Genomic DNA, 23,491 nt, shown 5'->3' on the forward strand with positions numbered 1-23,491 from the left:
CCCAGCATGGACACATGGGTGGGTGAGTTTCAGAGGACCTCCCTGGGACTCATCACTCCCTGTGCAGCCTTAAAGAAATCACGGACAGGTATCGGCCTTTCCCCAGCACAAGCAAAGCACACCTGCCCTTTATCTGACTGAGTGGGAGTATGTGCAGCTGCAGAAGATTAAAACAGAATGAAAGTTTGTCTGCAAACAGAGCTCTGTAGTGCTTAGATGTTATGTAATTGCAAGTGTTATTGCCAAATATTATTCTTATTTACAGAGCATATGTGGAAACATTTAAACTTATCATTCATTTTGTAGGCAGAGAGTATTTCCCCAATCTCTTGTTTTGCTATTTTGGCTTTAATACATTGTTTGGCTTGGGGGAGAGGCATTGTTTGTTTTTGTGTTTGGCAATGCTGGGGATTGAACCTAGGGCCTCGCACATGCTGGGCAAGTACTCCATCGTTAGTGACCCCATCCCTGTAAATAAAATACCCTATTGGCTATTTTATTTAGTTAGTTTTTAGTTTATCTGTTTATTTTTTGTGGTGCTGGGGATTAAAGGCTGGTTATTTTAAATCACCAAAATATTCACAATTTTGTGACAATTTAAGTAAAGTACGACAAGGGTATACATGAGTAGTTGGTGGTCTCGTTTATTCTCTATCCCATCCCCTTGAAGTAACCAATGTTATCAATGTAGCGTGCAGCATGCCTCTCTCCACAATTGCTCTATGTGTATGGAATCATAAACTCTGACTTTCAAAATGTATAAAAGTGTGGATATGCTTTTTATATGCACTGGTGATAAATACTTGACATAAATATATGCACACACTCACATATATCACATGTTTCCAAGTCAATATCAAGCCACTTCCTTCTTTTTAATAGTCATCTAACAGTTCATAATATGGACCTTATCTATTTAATCATTTCCTTATTGCTGGAGTCTCTTTCTTTCATTCATTCTTTTTTTTTCTCTTTCTTTGCTTATGCTCCCTTATTAAGAAAAAAGGAATTAAACAGAGCCTTGGTTTGCAATAATGGAGCTTTCAGTGATAGTTGGCTGAGTTGCGCGAGTATTTGGGAGTATTGTCTGTTTACACAGTTGGTTTCCTAGGTTTTCATGTATCACTGCCAATCTGTGTGACTTGGAGGCCAAAAGCTAAACTATGTCTTGTAGCCAAATGCGAACTTAACATCGAGGAATGGAAAATATTATAACATTTCTTAATAGTCAGGAGGTTTTAATTCCAAAACAGGTCTAGTTTCTATTTGGTGAAAATAGTATAAAACACCTAATTTTAAAAAATCCTGCTAAGTATGTACACTGCACACAAGAGTGAGAACAGTTTTTACTTGGTGCTACATAGAGATTTGGAGTGACTGGTCTGATTAGGTAACCTGCCTGACTTAGGCATTCTTTGAATATAATACTCCAACAGTAGACTGTTAGCTCATTGAGGTAGGCCTCTCCCAGTATTTTTGTTTCATGCCTAGCATAAGTAAGTGCTCCATAAATGTTTGTGGAGCCAAATGGATTGACATAGGGGTGAGAAGTACCTGCCTGAATGAGGACTCTTAGTTGCTTGTTTGATATGGAGAAGATAGCTTGATGAGGCAGAGAAGGTCAGACCAACCCTAAGAGTTAATGTGGGAGTAGGAGAGCAGGAAATGGGGAAATGTGATGTGGTCTGGTGATGGATGCTAAATCGGATATTGAGGATGTTTGTCTTGGGCTTGATAGTGACGGAAAGCCACAAGAATTGTGCTGGAGGGGAAAGGAATGGCCAAATCAGTGAGTAGAGAGCTGACTTGGGCTTTTTATGTGTCATTGTGATTGATGACCAGGAAGGGACTGTCTTCTCCTGCCTCATACATGGGATGAGTTTGATATATCTTATTTCTATAGTTTGCTCTGCCAGGGCTCCATGCTTCAAAGCATATTCAAGACAATAGAAATAAAACTCCAATTTTCCATACTATTAATTTGTGCCTAGCAGACACATATTTGTCTAGTGTGTGTGTGTGTTTGTGTGTGTTTACATTTAACATATCTACAGATGAACAAACAAAATAAAATTGTGGGGTAAACTACTAATCTTTCAGAAACAATGAAACTTCCTTGCTAATTGTCAGTCCTCTCAAGTTTCTTGGTGGCTCCAAGATTCTAACTAGTCTCCCCAAAAGCATCGGAGTTTGGATAAATTCAGTAAGTTGAAGGCCTCATACTGGCCCTAGGCCCAATCCAGAGAAAGATATTTCAATAGATTATCTTTTTCCAAAGGCCTCCTGAGGCCAAAACTTCCTCCTGGCAATATTCAAGGAGTCTAACCAATTAAAATGGATTCATCTCATACTTAACCTATCACCTGCTCTGTCTGTGCCATGTGATCTTACCTGAGATGATCTCATTTCCAGTCACAGTAAAAGGAATCCTGCCTGGACAAACCAGATGGTCACAGCTCTGAGGAAGTCCACGAGCTGGGTATGGCCTAGGCCCAAAGGGTAGGAAAAATGCAAAAAGAAGGAGCCAAAGTTTACAGGGCTCTCTGTCTTGCCTGTTAATACAGAACAGTGTTAAGACATAAAGAACCTATGATAATAATAGTTACTTTGAATGATTGTTGTTACACTCAAAAAAGATAGTGTGGGTAGCATGTGTAAGTAAACTGCAGAAATTTCTAAGAATTATAGTTGTTCTGTAATGAAAAATTCACTAGATAAAAATATTCTAAAAAAACCTATCTTCAAAGCCCCAAGTTTTGGTCTACTATAAGTTTCCTGCGGAAGTCTGTAACTCATGTGTTAGAAAAGTGAACAAAATATCTGGTCTTTCATCTAATGTCACAGGTTTTTTATACTTTTACCCCAATTTTGTCTGATTTGGAGTGGTTACTGTCTTTTAAACTCTGCAAGTATATTGGGGAATAGTTTTTTTTCTCCTTATATAAATCCTGTCTTTTAATCCAAGAGTTAAAAGAAGTGGCTAGCCGTCTCTAACTGAAAGGAAAGGCAAGGCCTCCTTCAGCATTATGTCCAGAGAGCCACAAGTGACGTAGCCCAGCTTTGGGTCTACTTCTGGCGTAATTACCCTTGGAGGGATGGTTAGAAAACAGTGCCAATCATGGAAGTTAGTTCTCCTTGAAGAGAGGCAATTCCCTGTTCTTTCAGACCTGCAAGCTTAAAGAGCAATTTCTACCTGGTTCACTATTGGCTCTTGAAACACAATGCCACCTGAAAATCAAAACTTTCTAATAAAAAGGAATGTTGAAAATGTTAGCAACGACAAGAAAAAAGATGCAATAGGAATGTTCTAGAAGAACTATTATCACTCATATTTCACCGTATGTTTATTTTAGCTCCCAACTTTTCCTGTTAGAAACTGAATTAACATGGCTGAGGGTATAGCTCAGTGGTAGAGCACTTGTCTAGTATGTGAAGGGCCTGAATTTGATTCCTACCACCACCACCACAACAACAAAAGGTTGAATTAACAAAAAGATTTTATAAGTAAAATCTGAACCTGGAATGGCCATTATGAACAACTTCAGAAAACTGTGAAAGTAGGCAGTGGTCACTATCGTCTTCTCCTAAGAATGGCAACAATTTTCAGATATGGATGTCTGGTTCATCCATAATTACCCTCCCCTTTCTCTTCATGTTAGTCCTGTGCCCTTGATGTTTTAGCTGTTAAAAAATACAATTCAATACTTTCTTTTTAAAGAACATAAAATCCGTTCTAATTCTCTAGTTTTAATTTCACAAGGTTATATTTGTTTTGGGCTGAATTTTTGGGAAATAGTTCACTTCTCAGGTTTTTTTTTTGTTGTTGTTGTTAAGTGTTGCTTATTCTACAATCAAAGCAATAAGGGGCTCCATGGTTCAGTGAACATTTTCTTGCATGGATATAATACGTCTCCTAAGCTGAAACAAATCCTGCCTGATCAATCACTTTTGACAGTCTGCTCTATTAAAGAGCCTTGAGAGTCACATGGCAGAAGGTAGTAGGAACTGAAGACAAGGATGGTAATTTTCTCTGAAAGAAACCAGCTGACTCCCATGATGGCCTTGCCTTCTATTCCCTTGGCTGCATTCCTCTTTCTGTCCTTACACTTGATTTCTTCTTTCTTATAACCCTCATCACAAGTCAAGTCCAACCTATCAGAGACCCATGGACTAAACCCAAAATGATTACCTCGCAGTACTTCAGGTTTTTATTTATTAATGTGGGCCAATTCACTATTGTTACCAGGGAAACTATTTAGCCACCCACAATTAAAATGTGCAAGTCACACAGCAAAACATCTTACATTCATCCCAGTAAAGCTGATCATGTTCTGGTTTTACCACTAATTAGTTGACTTAGGTACAGTTGAAAGAAGGAGTTGGATTCACTGACTTCTGAAGTCTTCTCTAATGTTAATATTTCATGATCTTAAAGAGATCCAATGAGGTATCATCTTTATCACCTCAGTCTTGTTTGATCTCAAACACCATTGAAACCTCCTTCTCATCTGCTGGCACTTCTAAATTTATATACTATGAGGTTGGCTTTTGTGAAGTGGGAGACTCATACCCCTGATATCTTACCCATGCCTTTCATGTTCTACATTGTCAGATCTGACATCCCCTTTCAATTTTCCCACCTCCTTACGTTGTATACTGGCTGTTGTCCTAGACAGCTCTCACTCCAGGTGACCTGACTTAATATTGTCAGAAAAGAGTAAATAATGTCAGAAACATTTGTTTTGTTTATAGCTATATCTCTAGCACCTGCAATAGGACCTAATACAGACAGAATAGATGCTCAGTAAATGCTGTCAAGTGAATGAATGAACACAGAGCTGACACCACATCACCATGTCTTTAGGCTCCATGTAGTCACAGTCACATACTGGAAAAATGCCCTTGTGGTTCTTATCTCTGGTCTCACCTCACCCTTTGCTCAATCTTCACTCTATTTACAGTGTGTGTATGTGTGTTAGAGAAAGAGAAAGAGAGAGAGAGACTCTCTCATCTGTCTGATTCCTTTCCTAGGCTAATTCTGTACAAATGTCCTGTTTACTCACCAATAATTTAAATGTCATGTTTTCAATTCAGTGAATAAGCTATTTGAAATGAGTTTGGCTTTCAGATTTTTGTATGATCCACTGACACCATTGGCAAACTCAGCCAAAGCACTTTGAGGTAAATATGTCTGTGAACTCAAGAGACAATAGGCTCTACCAGTAATGGACAATAGAAGGCATCTTTTCTCGACTGCTAGTAACACTTGGTCAGATGAGGGGAAAGTCTGCCAACAAATACCTGTATGAATGTCATACTCAAGAGATTTTTTTGTTAAAGCATAGATTTTTTCTATATCTGACGTTGTAATGAAAATTAAACTTGATATCAGGACATGGTGGCACACATCTGTAATCTCAGCACTTGGGAGGCTCAGGAAGGAGGATCGTAAGTTCAAGACCCTGTCTCACAAAACAAACAAACCAAAAAATTAAACTTGTTTTAATATAGAACTTTATTATATCTAAAAAGCACATAATTTTCTATATTCTTCTTCCTCTACTGTACAGATAGATGTAAGTACCCTAAATGGACAGTAAAAAATTGAAGGTGAACATTATCACAGTAAAACTGCTACAGAGCCCCTTGTGATTAGTGGCAGAACTGGTTTGAGTATAAACTACCATTCCCAAAAAGCTGGAATAGGCTTCTGGAAAAAAACATTTCTCTGAAGTTTGGGAGGACCATACTGTCCTGCTCCCAGTACTACCAGCATCAAAGAGCTTGTTTCCAAGGAACATGGAATCATCCCTAGATAACTTAGTTTCTATAGGCTCCAGGAACCAAGTTCATTCCATCAAAACGTGGTGCCAGCTGCGAAGTCTGGGAGTGGAGAATGAGATCCTTCTTTTCTTAGGGTCTTAACTTTTGTCAAAACACCGTGTGCCCAGGGAGCTATCCAAGGTGCTGTCTGAAACTCCCTATCATTGGTACATCTCCCTACACTGACATGTATTTCTGCCTATCTTGAGCCTTGCCCTCCTGACTTGATCTAACCCTAAAACCATCTGTGTTTCCTAGATTAAACCATTGCTTGCTTCCAAATCTGGACATGTATTCTGACTCATTCATAGCTTGCCCTCCACTAAGACTTTGCTTGCTTCTTGTCTTGACTCCATGTAGTGTAACTGTTGTCCTCTCCTAAGATCCATCACCCCATCCAGGTTTTGTGTAGCTATAGCACATATCAGCAAAAGATAGAAATCAGAAGTTAATCAGCAATAGAAATTAAACCTCAAGATATATGATGTTTTGTTTCTGAAATAATATGAATTGCCTGAATTATATACTATTGAAAATTTTTTCTAGTTATGCAGAAACTAGAAGGAAAAAAAGAAAAATGGTTCTCATTATTACTTTATTATCTCTCAGCATGTTTGTTAAAGTAAATTAGGTATTCAGCAGTTGTTGGAAAAATCAATATTATTCTTGGAGCATGCATTTTTTATATAGATTTGAGTCCCATTTGCCATTTTTACCAGAAATAAAGCAAAGAAAATTATTTTGACTATAGTAGTGGATGACACCTTCTGGCAATTGGTGCTCAAATTTATTTTTTAAAGGTTTTTTAAAGATTTGGAACATTGAGGCATTCCTGCTTAGGCGACGCAGGTCGTCTGGGTCTAGAGGATTCCACCTACCTTTACTTTTACTGAGGCTTCACGCGAGAAGGTTCGCCAGGCTATTCCATGTAATGTACAGGTTTCAAGATCAAAGGCCAAAGACCAGATAGGACAGAATAAGAGAATTCACTGGCAGTGCATCTGCACTATGAGAAGGATTAAAGGAACTTCATCAGGGAGGAGGAAAACGACACCAGATGGCAACTCAGATCTGCACAGGAACAAAGCAGGCTATCCAGAGTAAAATATATAAGACTTTCCCTCCATGCTTTAAATTTTTTTAATGATGATTGATTAAAGGAAAAGCAATATATTATAGAATATATGACAAAAATAGGATAAAGAATGGAAAATGAAAGTGATAGAAATATACAATTGTAGCATTCCTAAGCTGTATGTAAGATGATTTAATGTTATTTGAAGATACACAGTGAGTTTATGGTGTACATTGTAACCTACAGACCAAGCAGAAAAAAGGCAGAGGAGCATACATAAATAAGCCAAAATGAATATAAAATGGATGATTAAAAATACTGAATCCAAAAATGGCAAAGAGAATATATAACAGGTGAATAAGACAAAAAACAGATGAAAAGATGGAATATTTAAATGCGATGACACAGCAAAGATATGAATGATCTAAACACAATAGTTAAAAAGCAAATATTTTCATATTGAAAAACAAGTGAGACAGCTACAGCCTCTCTTTAAGAACCCATTTCATGTATAAAGTCACAGATAGTTTAAATGTAAAAGGCTAGAAACGATGTCCCCTGCAAAGGTAACCTGGAATGGCTTTATTATTATCACACAGAGTAAATGGCAGAGGAAAAAACAGTCAGATTATATGAGATAAAGGGGACACTTGATAACACTGAAAAGATCAGTTTGTCAAGTGACTGCAACAAACTAAATGCAAATGGACCCATTTGCAGGGCTTCACAGCACACAAACTAAAAACTAGTAGAAGTGAAAGGAAAAATAGACAAATTTGCAATTGCAGTTGGAGATTTTCATACTCCTCAGAATTGTTAAGTAGAAATTGGTAATTCTCTAAATACTTGACAATGCCGTTTAACCAACTTAGAGAACGGTCCACCCAATGGTGGGGTGGAAAATTCTTTTAAAGGTCACAGAGATCATTCATGATGATTGTTAATCTAGAGTCAAATTCTGGATCATAAAACAAGTCTCAATACATTTGGAAGGAAAGAAACCATATAGACTGGGTTGAATTAAACAAAGTAAAGTATACTCACACCTGGGTACATCAGGAAACCCCTTTGAACATTGACTTTGGAATTCAAAATTAAAGATAGGATTGTAAAATAGATACAGTGTGGGGTAGATACTTGTGGGATAGGGGAGAGTATATGAAGGAGGTGAAGGTGAGGGAATATGGTTGATGGACTTCATATACATCCATGAAATAGAACGATGAAACCTCTTGCAAGTGATTTGAGTGGGGAGAGAGGGTGGGGGAGATGGTGAGAGTGGTCTAAGCAATGTACAATGTAAGGCTGTTGGGAATTAGCACAATGACTCCCCCCTGTACAATGATATATCCTAATAAAGTGAAAACAAGAAGAACATATGAAAGGTAGAATAATGAAAAGGAAAGTCTCTCTGCAGCATTTCAAGGAAGTACCAATGGAACCAGTCTGATGGCAGCAGAGCAACTGTGTTGTGGTGCAAGGGGAATTAAAACTGGTGTGATAGTTGTGAATAAACTGACTTGTCTGCAATGAAATCTACGTGCAGATTCAGTAATAAAAAATGGTAACTTCTTCCCCCATCAATAGTATTTTTCTTAGGCTCTATCTGTGAGGGTTCCTAGGTAAGCTTTAGGACATCTGAGATGTCCCTGTCCATTTTATGAAAGACAATGCCTACTCCTGGCCAAGGTCTGGCCAGTACCATATAAATCTCCCCTGTGGGCGGGGTAAATTGCACATTAACCAACACCTCCCCTCCCCAGCTCCACTGTGGTCTACTCTGGTGTCAGTGTTCTAGGCAGAACTTTGAATGTTTGTTGTCGTTCAAGGCTCAGCCTGGCCTTGGCAACCGCCAAAGCAGCCTTGAAGCTATGGATGTGCCCCAAGCTGTCCCTCCAATGCACTTGGGGCTGGTCCTGCAGGAATTTGGCAGGGTTATGACAACAGATCCTGCAGAACTGAGGCAAAAGCCCCATGATTTCCCATGGGAACTAGTGATATGTGTGACTATTATTGGACTTTTCTCTATCCCATTGTTTTTGTGGAGAAGTTTTCAATCGGTTAGAAGCCGGCTTTATACTCAAAGAGAAAAACAGCTTGCTCTAAAGCTTTCTACACTGATTGAAGAAAAATGTGAGCTACTTGAAAAACTTAGCCTTGTGGAGAAATAGCGAGAAGCAGCCTGTGGAAAGCTGGACATCTCCAAGTGTAAACTGGAGGAAGTACTCCTGCTGGAAACAGAGCTGCTAGAAGAGAAATGCAAGCATTATACACAAGTTGAATTGAATGTGGAAATGTCAAAACCATACAGTCCCTAGAAGATGAACTAAAATCTCTCACACCCAAAGTAGCTGCAGCCAAAACAACCTTAAGAACACTTCGAGTTAGTGAAGCAAATCTTAAGGACTCAACAGCATAGGCTTTGAGTGAAAATTTTCAGCTTCAGGAGAGCTGCAAACAGCTCCTCCAAGAAGCTGCAGTGTGGAAGGAACAAGTGAGTCAACTTAATAAACACAAAGTAACACTTGAAGAGCCTGGGACATCTGCAGCACAAATTCTAAAAGACAAAGACGATCACCTCAGGTGGCTAACTGAAGGCATTCGAAAGCTGAAAGTCTGGGCCTTTGTTCTGGAAGAACACGGAACACATGACAGTGACTTGGACACAGCGATGAACCTTGGCCCAGGAAATCCTGCTCACTTAGATACTCAGACCAAAGGAGCTCTGCAGCACCTGATGAACACTGTGAAGTTAAATGCTTCTTTAAAATCCTTGAACCGAGAGAGAGACCAAGTTTACACTGAGCTGCGTGAAGTCGAGAGAGCAAGCAAAGACCTGACAGAACGCATTAAAAATGTCCAGAGTGAACAAGTCATTTTACAGTCTGAACATGCACAGTTGGAAATTGAGAATGAGAAGCTTCGGCAGACAGCTAAAATAATTCCTGAAGTGTTTGAAGAAGGAATGAAATTCTACAGGAAATTAATGGTAGAGGATCACCGCCAGCAAGACGCAGAGGAGAAACTTCCCAAAGTAAAAGAAAACATCAGCTGCAAGACTGCAGAGCTGCAGACCTATAAAAAGGTAGCCAGAGAGCTGGAAGAAAAACTGGAGAGAATCAAACTTAATCACCAAAGGCAGATTATTTCCTATGAGAAGAAAGCTCACTTTAATTGGTTGGAGGCCCGGGATGCTGAAGAACAGCTGCAGTATCTTAGGCAAGTCAACGCCAACAGCAGACAAAAGTTAATGGAAATGGCGTTGGAATTGAAAATTTTAGAAGAAGATCCAAATGCATTTGGGATTTCAAATGCAGCATGTGGCAGGGAGCATTTTCCACGTGGTCCCTCACCATTGGCTCAACCTTCACCTGAAAGGAGAGCGTTCCTCTCTCCTATTGTGTTGGAAGGTCCACTCAGACCTCCATCTTTGCTTCAGCAGGGAGGAGGAAAAGACTCAAGAAGCCCCGATCATCCACTGGAGCATCACACTGGCAAGGAAAGAGGGGACTTGAGCTGTGATGGGTTGACTGGCCATCACAGAGCACCTCCTGAGAATGGGTCCCTGTGTCCCCCACGCAAACAGAGGGGAAGGGTGATGGTCCCTCCATCAGGACAACTATTTACTGACCCAGCTCCTCCTGCACACAATTCAAATGTGCCTGTTGAAAGCAAGGCAGTGGGCCCTGGTTTTGTTCCTCCAGTCAGAGGTCCCTTGTACCCAATGAGAAATGTCTGTTGACTGAGTGGTTTCCCCAGTCATCTTCCCCCCAAGAGCTGGATGTCCCCCCACTGTATCCACATGATCAAAGTGGAAGTGAGTATTCTGCAGGTTGATTCCACCTTCAAATGATTCTGCTACTGAACTTCTAAAACCAGGAGAAGAAACCTGGCAACATTAGGATCTTCTTCCAAAGTACTTCGACTGCTCTCTTGTTTTCAATTTAAATTCCTGCTATTACCTACTTCTTATTCTTTACCTTAAATTGAAGATTAATAGAATTATAATTCTCAGAATAGTATTGAGTAGATGATTTATCTATGAATCCTGTTATATTATTTCCATTATATTTTATTTAGATGGTATATTTTATTTTCATTTAAATCTAGACAGTATAAATATTTTAATTTGATTATTTAATCCTCTATTACATAAACATTAATTGCAGTCTTATGTATATAACTTGCAGTGGGGATATTTTAAACCCCAGCAGCTTTGCCTTCATGCCAAGAATTATATTTACTATAATTGTAGACCAGAGAAAAAGGAAGATCTCTTTTGAAAATATTTTTGACTTCCGTCTCAGTTTCAGTTTAAATTACTACTGTTTTTAGTCATTACATTTTACCTCAAAAAAAAAACTTCACCTCAAACTGAAGGTTAATAGAATTATAATTGTCAAGATGGTATTTTATAAACTTATGATTTTAAATACAAATCTTTTTGCATATGATAAAGCAAATCAGTATGAATAAAGTCATGATACTGTATACAGTTTCTAAAATATGTAAGAATCTTTTCTTTTCAATTCTACTTTATTTTCATTTAATTTGGACAGAATAACTATTTTCACTTGCTTACTTAATCCACTGTTGCAGAAATAATAATTGGAGTTTTATGGATGTAATCTTGTAGTGGGGATAGTTTAAACTCCAAAGTCTGTGTCTTTATCCAAAAAATCTGTTTACTGTATTGTAGACCAAGGTGAAAGTGATATCTCTTTTTAAAGTATTTTGACTCTCTTTCATTTTCAGTTTAAATTAACTACTGTTATTTAGTCATTATACTTCATGTGAAATTGAAGCTTAATTGAATTATAACACACAAGATACTATTTCATACATATATATAATTTAAATATGAATTTATTTTATTTATGTGATACATTTTATTATCATTTATTCTAGATTGTATAACTATTCTAATTTGATTATTTAATCCACTATGCAAAAAAATTGGAGTTTTATGTATGTAATCTTATAGTGGGGTATTTAAAATCCAAAGGCTCTGTCTTTATTCCACGAAATGCATTTATTCTAACTGTAGACAAATGTGAAAATAAAATCTTCTTTCAAAGTAAAAAAAAAAAAGATTTGGAACATTAAATTTATTTTCAATGCAAAATTTGCCCTGAAGTTTACCTATTTTAATGTAATCATAATACTTTATGTTCCAACAAAAGGTTTTTGTATATTTCCTAAAAATTGCCACTACACTGTGTACATTGTCAATAAGGAAAACAAATCCATATGAATTTAGAGCTCTGTGGGTGCAGATCAGGTGTTGTGCTGTTGATTGTGCAATAAGAGCCCTTTTTTTTTTCTCAGCTCCTTCTACGATAACCACAATATCTTGAGAAAGAAAAGACAAACAGCAAGCCTCCAAGCTTATCCCTCCAGCTCTGAGGAAGTTGCCTGCACTGAGCATTCCTGGTGCTGTTAGTCCTAGCATTGAAGGCACAGCTAATGGCTAGCTGGAGTTATCTACATTCCTTCTTCTGGCATCTTGTTTGACCAGTGATCCTCAGTGCTAAAACTGTTATTAAGATTGGGGACACAGGTCATAGCCATTAGCAATTTTTCTGACTGTGGAAAGCTAATAAATCCTCCAGGGACTGAATTCTTGATTTTGACTTCTGACCAACTCCTAACATAGAATAGACAATATTAATCACCACATTCTTACTGATCCCCAGCTGAGTCTTGACTTAATTTAGACTTTAGTATAAACAGAACCGGAATGGTCAGTCAATCCATTTTAACAGTGGGACCCTTCCACCAAAACTCTAAAAGAGCCTGGCATAAGATAAGAGGAGAGCTAGTCCCACAAATGGAAGTTTGGAAACCTGGATCACATTACCATCCCATAGCCTGAGACCCTATTGATTGTCTAGTTCCTTTACTTTGTAGATGGAGAAACTGAGGCTTGGAGAGGTTTACTCACTCTTCAAGGCCAGCCATCTAAGGAGGGGTAAAGGTGAGCCAGGAAACTGGTTTCATGAGTACCTTCTCTTGCCCAGTTCACAGTGTCTGCCTCTCTCTTTCTCCTTTCCTGTTTCCTTGTGTTTGAAACCAGCATAGCATCCCTCACTCAGACTTCTGTACTAACAGGGCTCTTTTTGTCCCCAAAGAAAACAGGCTAAAACTAAAGAAAGACTATATTGCCTAATGTAAATGAAAACTTCTGGTATATCTGGCTTTGGGTGCATCTAAAGTATTAAAGACGCTATCTAGTTGATGCACAGTCTCTCTGTCTCAGCTCTGGCTTTCCTTATGCTGGCTTCATTTTCAGGAGGCCTTCCTCATGGACTCCAGCAAGTGGAGGCAGTCAGTGTTCCTACAGCTTAGAATCCTCGTGGAAAGAAAGCTTCTTTCCTTATAGTGCTGACAATATTCTCATTATTGAGTAGATTTATGTTCTTATTTCTGGACCAAACACTGTGCAAAAGGGCTTGGATAATCTGATTGGTTAAGCCTGGATGGGAGTCAGTCCTGCTCAAACTATTTGGACTGCAAGTAAGGAAGGGAAGTTTTCCCAAAGAGAAACTAGGGTGTTTTTGTTAACCAGATTTGTGGGGAAGGAATACTAGGAAGGTAAAATCCCCATACATCTATGCAATATTCTCTAAGCTTAGTTGGCTTTTGAGACTGAAACTTAAAAACAGAGGCAAGAAGACCCTCCACAGCTCTGCCTACGCTATTGCTCCTATTATAAACCCTTCTGTTTTATTATTGCCCAGTTAGGGAGTATTGAAGGATTTCTCAAAGTTCTTAAGGAAAAAAGCAAAGAATTTAAACATATCCTAAATGTTTGGCATTGGTTTGTAAAAATATCCAAAAGGCTTGATATATCCAAGAATATTTGGTTAGGAGAGGATCAAACAGGGTCAGACAATTTTCAGAAAAGTCTCCAAACAGAATACAGTGTTGATAGCCCTATCTCCTTCATTTCATTCCATTTCCCCTTGGGGCTTCTGAGTCACTCTGAGTAAGGCTAAGTGCAAGGTCATCTCAGGTGTGCACACTGGGGAATGTTCTAGGAGGAAAATACTGCCTTCTAAGTTCCCAAGGTGAAATAACAACACAACCATGGTGGAAAAACACAGCTGCTTCAGGACATCTCAGTGCTAATCCTGTAGTTTTGCAATAAGATCCTAATTTAGGCTTCAACTACAAGTGTCTTAGGAAGCTGACTAATGAAAACATAGGTGCAGAAATCCAGACTCTGGTTCTTATCTCAATTCTGAAGTTTTACTTTGAGCAACTTTCTCACCCTCTCTGGGCCTTAGTTTTTAAGTTCTGGAAAGGAAAGCCTGAAAACATAATAATAACTCTTACATGAATTAGTATTTCTCAAAGTATAATATGCCTACTCTGATGGTAAATTATTTAGGTGGCGTGCAGACATATTTTTCTATTTTTATAATTATGTGAGTAGTTTTTATATAAGCTTGACTAGCACAGCAACTCCCAAATTTCATGAATGAAATTCCTAAGGAGTCAGCTAAAATACATATATATTAAAAATATAAGTACAGTTAGAAGAAAACATGAGGAAATATTAGTACCCTGGTACAGAGAGATGGTGAGACTCAAAAAGTAGTCATGAATGATAGAATTTGAGGAAACTCAATATATAAGACTTCAATATCAACAAATGGTTTTGCTGGAATAGTATGAAGATTATTTGGCAGATATGAAATTTGAACCTATGATTTGTTGAGAACCTAAACTGCACCAGACACAAGGTACATGCATTACACTAAATGTTCACAGACATCCTAGCGAGATACACATTATTATCGTCACTTCACACCTGAGGAAGTTCATTAACTTTCCTGAAGCCAGACTACTTGACTGAGTTGCTATTCACAATAAGAACTACCTGATCCTAAAACCCCCTCTCTTTCCACTAACCAATCTGTTACCCCAGGTTCCATGGTTAACAGAGGTAAAATGAGGATATGATCTGCTGAATCCAGATCCCGGTGGGACTGTCTCTAAAATCCCCAGTACTTCAGAGTGCAGAGTAGCTTCCTGATGCTCTTCACAGTCTAGACAAGGCTGGACACATGAGCAGGTAGAACATGAAACTTTCTACTTGGCTCAATTCTGTATGTGTGCTCCTTATTGCGGTTCTAATTTTATGTATCCAAATTTTTGCATTTTAAAAAATGTCTTTGTATTCCATAATTCTGGGGCTATCATTCAGTTTATACTCTAGGAAGGAATAGCTAAGAGCTGGCAGGAAAACCTAAAGCATTATAAGTAAGCATTTCTTTGGAGGATATACAGGATATGTGGGAAGGGAGTGGAGATGAGGGAAAGGGAGGAAAGTGAAGAAATGCAATGGGGAAGAAAGGAAATTGACTGAAAACTTGAGAAGACCCCAAAGACAAGCTTTACATAGTTTGGTAATGTTATTTCAGTCTACCACTAGGTCCAGAAGAAATTTTAGGAATCATTGGCACAATGAGTCAATTGTACCTTTCTCATAGAACTGCTGTGATTTAAATTATTAGCATATGACTTGATAACCAGTGGTTATCGTATGAACTTTCAAGAATGATCTTTTTCCTAACTAGATATGACTATGCTCATGAAAATACATTTTCAAAACTCATTAAGTTCTTCATTAAAAATCATTAACCAAAGGACAAATGATGAACTGGGAACATTATAATACATATATACAGATATTGGGTAAATTCTCTTAATACATAAAGAATTTCTGTAAATCAATAATGAAAGACTAACAACCCAATGGAGAAAATGGGTCAAGAATATCACACAAAGGAAATATCAAAGGCTTTTCAATATGTAAAAAGATGCTCTAGTTTACTCACAATAAAAGAAATTCAAATTATAACTACAATGAGATACCACCTTTTATGTATCAGATAGACAATTATAAAAACTTCTGTAGCACACACTGAATTCATGAGGTTGGAGGAAATGCTCCTATATATTGCTGCTGGAAAAAGAAATTAGCATAACTTCAAGAAGGAAAATTTGATAATATTTAACCAAAGTATAAATGCATATTCCTTTTAACTCAGCAATTCCCTTTCTAGGCCTTTCTCTAATAGACATTCATACTCAGAAATCTATACTAAGTCATGGGTACAGATTTGTTTCTATATTGCTGTGAATAACAAAAAACTGGAGGAAATGTTCATTACTATGATACCAATTAATTAAATTATGACACATATATATGTAAGGGAAAGCTATGCTGTAGTTTAAGATATGAGGCAGAGCTGGGGAGGTAGCTCAGCGGTAGAGCACTTGCCTACATTGCATAAGGGTTTGATCCTGAGCACTGGGTGGGGAGACCTTCATAAAAATGAGGCAGTTTTAGATAGATAGATAGATAGATAGATAGATAGATAGATGATAGATAGATAGATAGGAAGATTGAGATAATAATTGAAGGTATATTCAGTGAAAAAAATATGACACATAATAGTGAGTTAACCACCCATATCAGAGGTAAAATGCTATATCTAAGTATGCATTTATTTGTGTTTGCACATGAGTACCCCTCAAGAATTTCCCACAGTCTCAGGGTGAGAGAGTTACCTTCACTGTCATATTTTTGAATTATGTGCCACTTGTATCACTTATTTAAATATAAATAAATACAACATTGAATCCACATTGAGTTTGGCCTGAGAGACATCACTAGTGTTGTTCTTTACTCCCCCTCCTATTCCCTTTTCCTACTTCAGCTTGGCCTAAGACTGTGCTTAAAGTCTAGTCACAGAGGGCTAGACAGGTAAGGAGAAAGGAGACACAAGCTTAGTCCATTTGTTCTGAGAGAGGCTACAGTGATCCTCAAATCTGAAACTCTTCACAGAAAAAGAATTGGCCTGAAACCTAGGGTTGCAGAATGTCCTGTTAAATCTGGATTATAGATAAGAACAAATAAACTTTTAAAAGTAAGTATGTCCCATGTAATATTTGGAACATATTTTTAATTGCTCATTCTGGTAATCAGAGAGGGATCTGGAATGGTTTGCTCTTCTGGCAGTGTATATCATCTGAACCAGGCTTTTCTGACCTGTGAACTGTTCAGCTCTGTCACGAGGCTGTTACGAGAAAACCAGCCCCAGAGCGTTGTGAATGGACAAATGCTCTAAAATTGTAAGGAATGACCATAGTTGCTATCAGTGTGACTGTTAACATGCCCTTTGTCCCCACAGCAAACCATTTACTGAAACCATTTTCTTCCTGACTTTCTTCCAGCTTTACTGTGACTGCTTATAAGCCTGAGGCACATAGTCACACATTTCCTTTCATATTTACGGAATATTTCTAAAATATAGGATATAACATATAAAAATGCAAAAGAGACTTCATTTTCATTGTTCTTGGACTTAAATTTGTAGATTTTATTTTAAACCATCTTAACGTTATGTGAGACTGACTGTCAGGGTCTACTGCTTAATTTATTTCACATATATTTATTAAACACTTACTATGTGCCAGGCATTGAAGTTAAAAAGGTGAGCAAAATAGAAACAGACAGCTATCACTGCATGTAGGGTCTGGCTGAGGTCCAGCTATGATCAAACCAAATGGAGAAAGCAAACAGATAGGGGTACTTCTCCAGCTTGTATAGCCTTAGAGTCACTTGGGGGTGTCAAGGCTGTACTGCACACCAAGGCCTCCTTCAGTGATGCTGATGTGCATCAGAGATTAAGAACTGGTAGGTTAGCAATATATATAGCATGTTGCAAGTGAGGACTTCCATGACATGTAGAGAGGAATTCATTTCTTAGAGCAAACACCCAGAAAAGTGAACAAAACAGATGGAAGGAGCTAGAGCTATGTGTAGGACACAATATTAGGCTGCCACATTTAAGACCCAATACTGTCTAAGATAGAGATTTTAAACCACTCCTGGGTTCAGAGGATAGGCCCCAGCAGCCCTGCAAGAAAGCTTGCTTGAGAGGGAATAGACTTGGTAGATAAAACTATCCTGAACGACAAATGACTATATAAAATTTTTTAGCCTACCTGGTCACCACAGCTGTTCTTCTTTGGCCTCTAATAGATGGACCTCTGTGTTCAATTATGCTTAAGAAAAATTTAAAGCCATTAATGTAGATCAGAACATTCATTTTACAGATATTACAGGGATGTCTTTTGTTTAAATTCTTCTTTGTTCTAATACTATGCACCTATTCTAATAAGTCATATCTTTTAGGCAGTGCAACAATGTGAAATGTGTTGACCTCTATAGCCATGTTTTCTTTATAAATGGAATATTCTTGCTCTTGCTTTTAATCTTTATGATAGAAATAAGATGCAGAATTCAAAATGAGAAAGTGCAAAGTAAATGTATGAGTATCTCTGTATATGCATGTGTCTGTACATATACATATTCAGATCTATTTGTCCGTACCAAGTAAATTTTCACAGGCACCCTTGTTTTCTTCTGGTTTGAATGAAGCTGAAATGCACATAACTCCTTTTGTTTGACAAAATTGCCTTGCATAATGCATGAACAGAAATAGTCAGCTGTGTTGTTAGCCACACTGGCAAAACAGAGGGCTATAGCTTCTTGTCCTGAATGATCAGTTCCCATGGAAGGATGCTTTATCCCTTTCTGGTATACTTGGGGAATTTGCAGAGTGAATACAGACAATCCCACTCTCCTCATGATGTCATCTCCATCCATATTTATTTTGTTTGTTTTATTTTTGAGATAGGGTCTAACTATATAGCCCAGACTGGCCTTGAACTTGCAATTCTGCCTCAGCTTTCCAAGTGCTGGGATTATAGATAGTACCACTATCCCAACTCTTTTATTTTAAAAAGAGATATACTTATGTACTTCCAAGGAATATCTACCCCACCTGGCAAGTCATGTAGTGGAAACTATGTTCTGAGAACTGATCTTTGATACAGCAAACACTCTTAGGCAAGGCAGCCCTTTCTTACATTTTGATACTTTGTAAAGCCAAGCTCCCTTTCCAAGTCCCCCGTGACCTTTCATTGTGGGTCATCACTTGGTTTCCTGTTGGTAGTTGCTAAGGTAAACTCTTCCAAAACTGCCGCTGAGGTCAGCAGGGTTTAAAGTACTCCCTTTGTGACCCTAAGGAAAAGGGCAGACAGACATCTGGGTAGTGGTTTCAAATGTTGGCAAACTGTTGACACTGGAGATCGCCTCCTGGCATTTGTGCTCCTCTTGCAGGCATAATGCTTTGTGATCTTTTAAGACTACTTCTGCAGTGTTAGTCACGAGAGGAGAATAGTTTCCCTGTTGTCAAGGGGACAAAATGGCATTTGAGATAGCTCAGCAATGCTGACCTTGTCACTTCTCCATGTATTGCTGACCTCTACACTTTGGCACTCCTTGAACTTGGAAGCTGCTAAAGCTATAGCTCTCTTTAATCTGGAAATGTCACAAACTGAAACATTTTCTGAATGCTGTACACAAACTGCAGTCCAGAAAGGAAGAGAATTGTGCATTTTAACAATTCTTTGTGTATCTCGACACAGTAGGAATTTCTGTATCAGAAAATGTTAACAGTGGGAGCATATGTGAAAATAATAAGTGTGATGTGAATCACCAATGAAGTTGAACTCATTAAATGTTGTATTTCCTTGAGCACAGTTTAGGAATAACAGTAAATTGATTGTTATGAACTTTAAATCTGAAGGATTTTAATATATCCTTTATGTAAAAAAAATAGCAAACCAAACTGGGAAGGAGTTTACTCAAAAATACAAAGAGTATACACCTACTAAGAGTCAAGCAAATAATGTATGTGCCTTTATATACTTAAAATCCTTGGGAGGAACTCAGACAAATAACTCAACAAGTAAATATTAAAGTATAATGCTGATATTAAGTTAGCACTTAAGAAGAGACCTCCAATCATGTTTATAAATGAAAGTTAGCAAGGGCTGCATGGGAAAAGCAGTATGTAAACAACACCACCATGCACACATGCATAGGTTACACATAGCACAACTACACGTGGTAGCTCTGTTGAGCTAAGACCTCAGTGAAGTACAGGGTGAGCTATCAAGAAAGCAGGAGGTAGTGGGGTAGAATGTACGAGGGGAAAAAAGATGAAAGCATATCCTAGGGAAAGGAAGCAGCCTATGGAAAAGACTGGAAGCAGTAAAAAGCCTGAAACTTTAGCTTAGAGGAACTAAAAGAAATTCTGTGGCTACCATATAGACTACAAAAGGCTGTGGCAAAATATGAGTGCCAGAACACCAGGGCTTTATACATGGAGGATGGTAGGGACCCCTCAGGTGTTTTAGGCTAGGAAGTGATATGATCAGGTGGGCATAATAGAAACCATGTGTTCATTGAGGCAAAATTGAAATAGGAAGACCTAATGGGAGACTCTTACCATAATCCAGACAAAAGATAGATTTACCTGAATCCATGGAATGAACTTGGAGGAATGGATAAGTTTGAAAAAAAATCTGGAAAGTAGGTCATCAAGACTGATAGAATTTTGGAAAAGGAGGGATTTGGAAGGACCAAGGCAGATCCTGAGATTCCTTGGGTTGGTCACTGGATGTTTGGATTGGTCACCCCAACCCAAACACAGAAAAAGAACACAGAAAAAGAGCAGGGTTTAGAGGAAGGACAATGAGGTCAAGTGTCTGTGGCATGTCCAAGTAGAGATGCCCAAGAAAAAGTTAGATGTAAGGGTCTGGAATTGAATAAGGGATCAGACCTGAGGGAAAGATTTGGAAAGGAGAAAGACCTTTATCATGAAGCCAGCAGTCACAACTTAGCAAATTAGGTGATTTGGATCCCTCTAGCAAAAAACTAGCCGATAATGGCTTAAATTGAGATGCTTTCTTTTTCTTTTATAATGAGAAGCACAGAGTCAGAAAGTATGGACTGGATAGAAAACTTCACAATATGACCAGGAATCCAACCCCTTCTAGTTTTCTGCCCTTCCCACAGTGATAGCTTACATTCTTACAGTTGCTGCTAGAGTGACCAACTGTGCCAGTTTGCCCAGGACCAAGGGTGTTTGCAAGACGTGGGACTTTTCATTTTAAAACCAGGAAGACCCAGATAACTAGGATGAGTTAGTCATTGTCATCACCTCCTGGTCTTAAGATGGCCTTACAGATCTGCCCATGGCATCCACATTCCAGACAGGAGAAAGAAGGAAAGGAGAGGACAAAAGGGGCACAGCCAGACAAGTCAGTCCCAGACAACAAATGGCCACCCCTAAATGTGAAGGTGACACATCCACGTTGCTTTCTTGACCAAGTATACTGCCAGCCCCTATCAAACCAGTATTCCTTAGTAAGTAAGCAGGAGGAAATGTATATTAGGTTGGTAATTAGCAGTTACTCATCTAGGAAAGACTCACTAGAGTAGAGAGGTTAGACTAAGACTTAGCAAAATACAAACACTTAAGAGATGAAAATAGAGAACCCCATGTAAAACCATGTAGCAGAGAGAAGGTTGTTGGAGGGGTCATCAAGGAATGAAAAGGAAAAGAGCATTTCAAGACGATGGGCAGGTCAACAGGTGAATGCTGCTTCCACGTGAGTCTATAAACAAAGGCTGCTTCTAAGGTGGAAAGTGCTGTGAGCCTCCTGTGGTAATTCCTCTTGACCCCCAGAGCCAGCCATCTCAGCTGTGGAAGAAGCTGCCAAACTAATCAGAGGAAGAAGTCATGCGTAGTCTATCCCAGGTGATGGTCCGTGGCGATAATCTAAGCAGCAGGTGCGCACCAGACCTCCCAGGTTTTTTTGGGGTTGTTTTCCTTTTAAATCCTAAGTGGCACTGAGAAAAACCCCACCCAGGCACTATTGGCCATCAAGGCCCCTTTCAGCCTCTATGCAATAAGGCTCTACAGAGCTTCTGCAGTCATAGGCAAAGTGCTAGCTCCATTTGTAAGAAAAAGGACATTTTTATTTACAAATGAATTTGGAAGGGAAGGAATTTTTCTGTTTTTCATTTTGAAGATAAGCATTGTATAATAATGACTGATACTTCATGAATTTTCCAAGCCAACGGACATTAATCACAAATATGGGGTAGACTGAGAACTCAATTTCCATGGGGAGAGAGAGTTTGCCCTCCTTGGGACAGCACAGAAATTTGTACACTATAATTTTATGGTTCTCTTTAAATGCAGGCTTTCCTTTTTTCCTGAAACAAAGCTATATTTGAAATTCCCCACATGAGAGATTTTTGCTGTGCTAGAGAGGGGTTCATTCTAGGAGGGGTTTCTTACCACTGGGGACCAAAATAGGATTGCAAAGGCCAGCTGCTCCTTCTCAATTATAGATCATTCTGACTGTCACACTTCACAAGTGGGGCCTGCCTGTAAAGTTGCACAGCAAGTCAACCATCCTCAGTACATGCTTTTCTCAGGAAAGTTAGATTGCAGTTTATACTTCTTAAATCTCATTCATCTCTTTAAGTCTCAAGTCAGTGATTTCATGTACTTTTATTGAATGAGAATGAGAAGTCACTTAAGTCTGTGTCATTATTAAGAACCTCACATGGAAGCAAGAAGGAAGAAGAAAAACCATGCCCATCAAAAACATTCACGAAGAACATGAAGAGACCCTTTTTAACCCAGCAGGTTTAGTATGGAGCACCATGTTGTCTGGCAGGTAGGAGTTCAAATTCTTTGTGGAAATAGTTTACCCATAAGACTCACACTTAATGCCTTCTGTTCAGTGCAAAGTAGTAAATATTTATTATTAAGTTGCTGGATTGAAACTCCGCATTGCATCTTGTACACTAAGCCTAGTATTCTCTCAGCAGCTGGTGACCTTATGCTGAATGGCTCCATGGCCCTTCCCTCCAAACTCCCAACACTATTTTCAGGGATTTTTGCTGGGATCCTATGAGCCCAAGACCATAAGGGGTCTCTGACAACCAAACTGCAGGTGCTGTAACCTTGAACCAGTGAATTGATTTTTGTGAATTTTATTTGTAAAGTGATGGTTCCCATCTCATGGGATCACTTGATAGGAATTAGAGACAAGAACATATGTCAAGATCTACTGCCCAGAGCACAGCAAATGTTGGTTTCTTTTTAATCTTAACCAATGATTTATAATGAATTTTTGAAAGCTGTGTTCATTTTAATATGATTTAAATTGTGATTTTAATAGTAAGTGATTTATTAAATAAATGACACAGGTTAATAATAAAATTGAGAACTTCAAACTGAAGTTTGTAGTCTTTTACCAATGAAGATAGTGCATTGCTGATACTATAGTTAACTTGCCGAACGTTACATAGTTTCTGAGTGGCTGGAATTTGAACCTGGCTGGCATGATAGTCTCACTTGACTACTCCATCCCCTTCCATAGATGTGATCCAGGAAAGCACACATCCAGGAAATCAGGAGAAATCCTTACATGAGTTCAGGGGCTGGATGTCAGCCCTGGGGAGGAAGCTACCAAAAAGAAGGCAGTGCACTTCTCTTAGCTATGCAGCAAGCAAAGAGCTAAACAGAGACATAGGCATTGCTGTCAGACCTGGGCTACAAGATTCTGATTTCATCCAGAATCATCCCAGGGGTAAAACTGCTGGATTCTAGTTTAGATGGTATGGGGTGAGAACCAGGGCTTAGT

The 23,491-nt window shown here is 38.5% G+C and overlaps 1 protein-coding gene and 1 pseudogene across 2 annotated transcripts in view; both read left to right on the plus strand.

Annotated features, from left to right (window-relative positions):
- The window catches only part of Mamdc2 (MAM domain containing 2), a 149,064-nt gene that overhangs the window by 43,836 nt on the left and 81,737 nt on the right, over window positions 1-23,491 (plus strand). The gene's annotated exons all lie outside the window — the stretch shown is intronic.
- LOC141415975 (small nucleolar RNA Z39) lies at window positions 11,343-11,409 on the plus strand (annotated as a pseudogene).

Source organism: Castor canadensis, chromosome 13 (genome assembly GCF_047511655.1).
Source record: "Castor canadensis chromosome 13, mCasCan1.hap1v2, whole genome shotgun sequence".
NCBI lineage: Eukaryota > Metazoa > Chordata > Mammalia > Rodentia > Castoridae > Castor > Castor canadensis.